Source organism: Nuphar pumila, chromosome 7 (assembly GCF_984573655.1).
Source record: "Nuphar pumila chromosome 7, dmNupPumi1.hap1.1, whole genome shotgun sequence".
Classification (NCBI taxonomy): domain Eukaryota; kingdom Viridiplantae; phylum Streptophyta; class Magnoliopsida; order Nymphaeales; family Nymphaeaceae; genus Nuphar; species Nuphar pumila.
This window is the reverse complement of record NC_143255.1, coordinates 28,714,933-28,721,332: the sequence shown is the minus strand read 5'-3', so window position 1 is coordinate 28,721,332 and position 6,400 is coordinate 28,714,933. Positions and strand designations below refer to the sequence as shown.

The 6,400-nt window shown below is 42.4% G+C and overlaps 1 pseudogene across 1 annotated transcript; it reads left to right on the top strand.

The window, feature by feature from the left end:
- Window positions 1-3,417: 3,417 nt before the first annotated feature.
- Window positions 3,418-5,309, top strand: LOC149831673 (xyloglucan 6-xylosyltransferase 2 pseudogene; annotated as a pseudogene). Its single transcript, XR_016433305.1, has one exon. The product of XR_016433305.1 is annotated as a xyloglucan 6-xylosyltransferase 2 pseudogene (transcript).
- The last annotated feature ends 1,091 nt before the right edge of the window (window positions 5,310-6,400 follow it).

Genomic DNA, 6,400 nt, shown 5'->3' with positions numbered 1-6,400 from the left:
AAGCAATAGGTAAAATCAATATTTTTATCTTAAGAATCATATTAAAATACCAAAAAAATTATGGGTCTTATAATTTGTGTTCAACCATAATTCCTTAATCAAGGTGGCTAGAGAATTGGGTTAAGCCCTTCAAGCCCAACTTGGTTAGGAGTGGACCATACCCAGTATGCCCTTCGTGCTCAATATGATGAAGGTAACACATTTTTTACAACCCTAAACAAGGAGTTGTCTATTTCAAGCATTGTTGATGGACTATTTTCTACCTCCAAGTAAGGCTCCAAGCTGATATATGGATCCTTTAAATAAAACCGCGAATGTGCATTTGGATCCGATTTAGATATGTTTAATTGTATTGTTTTTGAATTTTGGTAGGATAAACATTTAAAGTTTGATCTAGAATTGATATGAATCAAAATCTGACCCAATTGTATTATTTTTTACATGTAAATATATTTTTTTGTTATTTTTTTTTTCTTTTGAATCGGCGTCCTCTCAGCTAGGACTGGCAAACAAACTAAGCATTCACTTCATCTCAAACTTATTCATAATTGGTTCGTATGACTGACAAGCTGAGCCACAAGCAAGTCGTGCAGCTTAAACGAGTCAAGTCGCCTCAGCTCAGCTCGGGTGAGCTTGTATAGATAATGTATGTATATATTTTGTGTGTAGCATATATTTTTAGTGTAATATATAAATAGAAGGATGCAAAGATTATAAATATAATGAGAAAGATGCATGAAAAATATAAATAAAATATGAGCTATTATGTGTAATATAGAAAATGCATATAGTTTTAAGTATAATATATAAACATAGATTATTTTACACGAGAAAGCTCGTGTTAGTTTTGTTCAGACACGAGCTGAGCTCGAGCAGTTCAGCTAAACATGAACACAAACCGAGTCACGAGCTTGGACAGCTGGTAAATGAGTCGAGCCTGAACATTCCCATTAGTTGATTCAGCTCATTTATCAGCCTTAAGAGCCCTGACTATTTCAAAGTATAGGGTGAACGTGGTTCTCTTGTACCATGGTTGCTAAGTTTGTGGTTAGGCCAAGGGAAAACTCTTTATCATCGATTGCAAATTGGTCGGCCTCGAAGTTGGTAAAACCCTTGAGGATCCCCTGCAAGAGCTCACACCCATATGAATCAAGGAATGCCCTTAGTGGATTTCTATTTCATGATGTCTCATCAACTTGGTGACATTCATAAATGGCAAGGGATGGCACTAGATGAGGGAGAAATGGGGCCTCGCCCCCATTTGAACTGGGGATGGAGGACATGAAACGGGGATGGAGGTTAAAATCAAAACCCATGCAGGGATGGAGGCTACGCTTTCTCCCTCCCTGCCCCATCCCATTCTTGTCCTCGATCCCCGCCTTGCCCTGCCCCGCCCCGTCCCCGACCCTTCTTTAGAGATGGCAGTAGACCGAGAGAAAACGAGGCCCCGCCTTGCCCCCATTTGGACCGGGGATAGAGAACCAAAAACATGGATGGAGGTTAAAGTCAAAACCCATGTGGGATGGAGGTGGGGATGGAAGGTTGGATTTTGAGACCGGGGGAGGCGACCTTGTCCCCCACACCAGTCCACTGCCATCCCTATAAATGTCATCTACCACATAATTAAAGCCCTTCTAAGCCATAGTAACAAAAGTAAAAAACAATAAAATAATGACAACTGAATTTTCAGAATAAATATTTTTTTTTTGTTTTTTGTTTCATTTTTATCAGCAAAAAATAAACAAAATTAATAACCCAAATAGAAATATGTAAAAAAGAATAAAATAAAATACATAAAATAAAATAAACTGTTTCTTTCCTAAGATATAGACGGTATAAACATTAATATCATGATAAAAGTGTCATAAAATATCATGACATTTTGAAGATATCATAATAAATTGGTTGTTTTGAACGACCACTAAATATTGCATTTTGTTGGCCATAATTTCAAAATAGTGTGTATCTTTATCAGTTGTCACTGAACCCAAGACTAGGGCTGTAATCAGTTCGAACCTGAATCTGAATCGGGTCTACAAGACCCAAACCTGACCCATTTAATATGGGTTCGGGCAGGTTCGGGTATAACCAGGTCAGATCTTTAGTAGACTCGTTTTGATTTGGGTCATGTTCAGGTCTGGATAAGGCTGAGAAAAAGTAGACCCATAGAGGTTAATGGGTTTGAGTATTAACCGTTCGGGTCTTAATGGGTTTGGGTTTCAGCTTGGGTCTTGATATAATAAGTGTTCTAGACTTAATTAGCCACTAATAAAAAATATATAAATTAACGAAATCAACTATTTATTAAAAAGATTACATGCTAACAAAATAGAAGCTTAGTAACTATTCTAAGAGAAACCATGTGCCAAAGAGAGCTTCGTTCATGCCTTGCCAATGTCACCAAGTTGACAGGACTTCACAAGCTCGAAACCTATGGGTGGCATTTAACGCTGCATGGTTGAAGCTGAGTATATAGTCCTTGAAGAGGAGGGGAGACCTTAAGGATTTTACCAACTGAAGGTCAGCCAATGTGCGATCAATGATAATTTTTGTTTTTCTTGGAGGCTCACCATTCAAATCTAGCCGAGCCCATTAGGATCAATAGATTTATCTAGAGGTAAACAAAGGATTGAAAGTCAGAAGAGCAGTTGGGGCTCGAGTTTCTTTGTGTAATAAAAGAAAAAAGTAATACAGAAAAAATCATGTCAGCAGACTACCATTTACTAATCAGGCACATAAAGCCCAACATGATATGGCTCGAACCTAGCTCCATAAGTCTTGGGCCAACCCTGGAGCCAACAAGTGTCAGGTCGGACTTTCGGGGGATCAGATTCAAGGTCGGATCCGGCCTGAAAGACCGATATCCACCGCTACTAGTGATATCCAGCTTACCAAAATCCTGTGTGAATACTGATCTCACTTAATGGCTAATCATTTCCATATTATCTTCTGCTAAAAAAGGCAAAACGGAAACCCTAGTGAGTATGAGAATTGACATGGAAACAGTGATAATACTTAAAAATCAAGTTCAATCATGCGGTGATGCCAAAATAAGCAGAACAAAAAGCACTTTAATGGCCATGATATGTGTCAGCAAATAAGTATCAAATCTTTTTGTCCAAGCTCATCGAAAAGTCATCTAGAAATCACAAAACTGACAAGCAAATTAAACAAATTAAATATAATGTCAGAATTACAACAAAAACAATAATTAGCTCTCACTAATCCCATGAGATGCCACTACCATATAATGTCCTAAACCCCCCCCCCCCCCTCTCTCTCTCTCTAACAAATCATTATAATCTCATAATTGGAAACAAAATCAATAATGTAGCCCACACTAATTCCATTAACACTTACAAAATGATGTCCTAAACCTCTCTCTCTCTCTCTCTCTCTCTATAGGAGGAACAAAATCTTAACAATCCGAGCGCAGGAAATTTTGTGGGTGGCGGAGCAAAGGAGAAAGCAGAGCAGAAGAGCCAATGGGTAGTCGCAGAAATCACGATTCCTTCCAAAAAATCGCGATCTGAGATCGTAATTTTCGTGATTTTTCCGGCAAGATTGAAGCTTTGGGTTGGGGGGTTGTGAGGAGGAGAAGGGAGAAGGGGTGAGGCACAGCAAAGGCGATGGTGTTGGACCTCTGCCTGGACGTGCGAAGGGTGAGGCAGATGCAGAGGGCCTTCAGGAACGGGAAGGTGACCGTCCTCTGCCTCCTCATGACGGTGGTGGTCCTCCGAGGCACCATCGGCGCCGGCAAGTTCGGCACGCCGGAGCAGGACTTCAAGGAGATCCGGCAGCACCTCGCCTTCCAGAAGCGGTCGGAGCCGCACCGCGTCCTCGTCGAGGCCACCGAGAAGAAGCCCGATCCCGGCGCCGCCACCGCTGCCCAGGAGGAAGACGACCCACCACCGGATCCCAACAAGCCCTACTCCCTCGGCCCCAGGATCTCCGATTGGGACTCGCAGAGGTCGGACTGGATCGCCCGCCACCCGCATTTCCGCAATTTCATCGCCCCCGGCAAGCCCCGCGTCCTCCTCGTTACCGGTTCGTCGCCGAAGGCCTGCGAGAATCCGGTCGGCGACCATTACCTCCTCAAATCAATCAAGAACAAGATCGATTACTGCCGCCTCCATGGGATCGATATCTTCTACAACATGGCCCTCCTCGACGCGGAGATGGCCGGCTTCTGGGCGAAGCTGCCGCTGATTCGGAAGCTTCTCCTCTCTCATCCGGAGGTCGAATTCCTCTGGTGGATGGACAGTGACGCCATGTTTACCGATATGGTCTTCGAGCTCCCGTGGGATCGCTACAAAGACTACAATTTGGTGATGCATGGATGGAACGAGATGATCTACGACCAGAAGAACTGGATAGGATTGAATACCGGTAGCTTCCTGCTGCGTAATTGCCAATGGTCGCTCGATATTCTTGATGCCTGGGCGCCTATGGGGCCGAAGGGGAAGATCAGGACGGAGGCGGGGAAATTGCTCACGAGAACGCTCCGTGACCGGCCGGATTTCGAGGCCGACGATCAATCCGCCATGGTTTATCTCCTAGTAACTCAGAGGGAGAAGTGGGGTGACAAGGTGTATCTGGAGAGTGCGTATTACCTTCATGGGTACTGGGGAATCCTGGTGGATCGATACGAGGAGATGATAGAGAATTACCACCCGGGGCTCGGCGACCACCGGTGGCCGCTGGTGACGCACTTTGTGGGGTGCAAGCCCTGCGGGAAGTTCGGGGATTATCCGGTTGAGCGGTGCCTGAAGCAGATGGATCGGGCGTTCAATTTCGGCGACAACCAGATCCTCCAGATCTATGGGTTCACACACAAGAGCCTTGCGAGCCGGCGGGTGAGGAGGATCCGGAACGAGACCAGCAATCCACTCGAGATGAAGGACGAGCTCGGGCTGCTCCACCCATCGTTCAAGGCCATCAAGAAGTCAGAAGCGTTGGCTTCTTGAGAGCTGGAGGGGAGTTTGGTCCATTTCTTACAGTTAGCATACACTACAGAGGTCTCTTATATGTGTTCTCTGTTCTCCATTTCGATTAGCTGAATCAGTGATCTTATGTTCTTTGTATCAGAGATCAATTAATGGGATGGTGTTGTTTTCATTAGTTTGTTTACTCAGATTGTATTATTTTTCCTAGCTTAGGATTGGTAATGCTGAATCCAGTTACATACTTTTGTGTGTAAACTTTATGAAATTTCTCTTTTAGCTGTCTCTGTGCTGGGCTAATCTGTATAGCATCATATGCAATAGAACACTTTTGACGAGAATGTTGCTCTACCTCTTTGCGTTTGCAACGGCAAGCATGTCTTCGTGTATTTGAATCTCATCGTTGTTTTATTACCTTCCATAAGATATGAATGTTACACTACTGGCGATCCATTTTTCTGCGTTGAAGACTCACCAACTTCATATCTTATTCGTTGGATAAGTGCTTATTGCTTAGGGATCTTTCTTTTCAATTTTTCTGGAATTGAATATAGTTTTATTGCATACAGTGGAAACAAAGGCTATGGTACTATTATTTGAGGTGCACTTCGCTGGTGTATGTAGTTTGTGCTTTGTTGTGGAATGTTGAGCTTGAACTGTATTATGAGTGTGATATAATATGTTTGATTTGCTCAAGGAATAAGCAATGGATGAAAATTTGTTGGAAAAGATGATATCATGAAAAAAGTTGTGAAGCTGGTAGTTTGTTCCTTCCTTGCATGCAAGGGATGCTCAAACTGCTGGTACTACTGCTTTTTCTGTAACACCAAGGCTAAAGTTGGCTCCTTCTAGATGAATTTATGCACTCAAAAGAGTTTCTGCTTTTTCTTTATCTTTGTGCCTGGAATAGATGGGAATATGTTCATGCTGAAGTTGACACCATGTACTGAACTACTTCATAGCTCAGCCAACTGATCGATTCTCTAGGTCTAGCTACTTCTAAAGTGAAACTCTTCTTAAGTAGTCAATTTGGTTATTTACAAATTTTTTGAGTAGCTGTTAATGAGATCGTTTTTGTCCTTGCCTAAGCACACAGTGTAAAAGTGAGAAGCCTCTTGTTGCTATGTATTTGCCAGCGTGTGATCTAATTTAAGATCTATCAATGTTACCTTCGAGTGTATTGTATCTGTCTGCACATGGCTGTTTTATTACATTCTTATGAAATTTTGTACGGAAGATTTTTTCTTGTACCCTTTAGTGAATGTTTGTACGAAGGAGATTGCTCTTTAGGTAAATAGGTTGGGAAATTGGATTTGTGTTTCATAGTGAATTTCTCAATTTATAACGAGTCTCTGGACAAGTGACTGGTTCCAAAAACCCAACAATAGATGCTCATTCTTTCTGAAGTTACATTGGTGCTACTAGTTTCTATGACCTTAATATTATTTTCTGCCAAC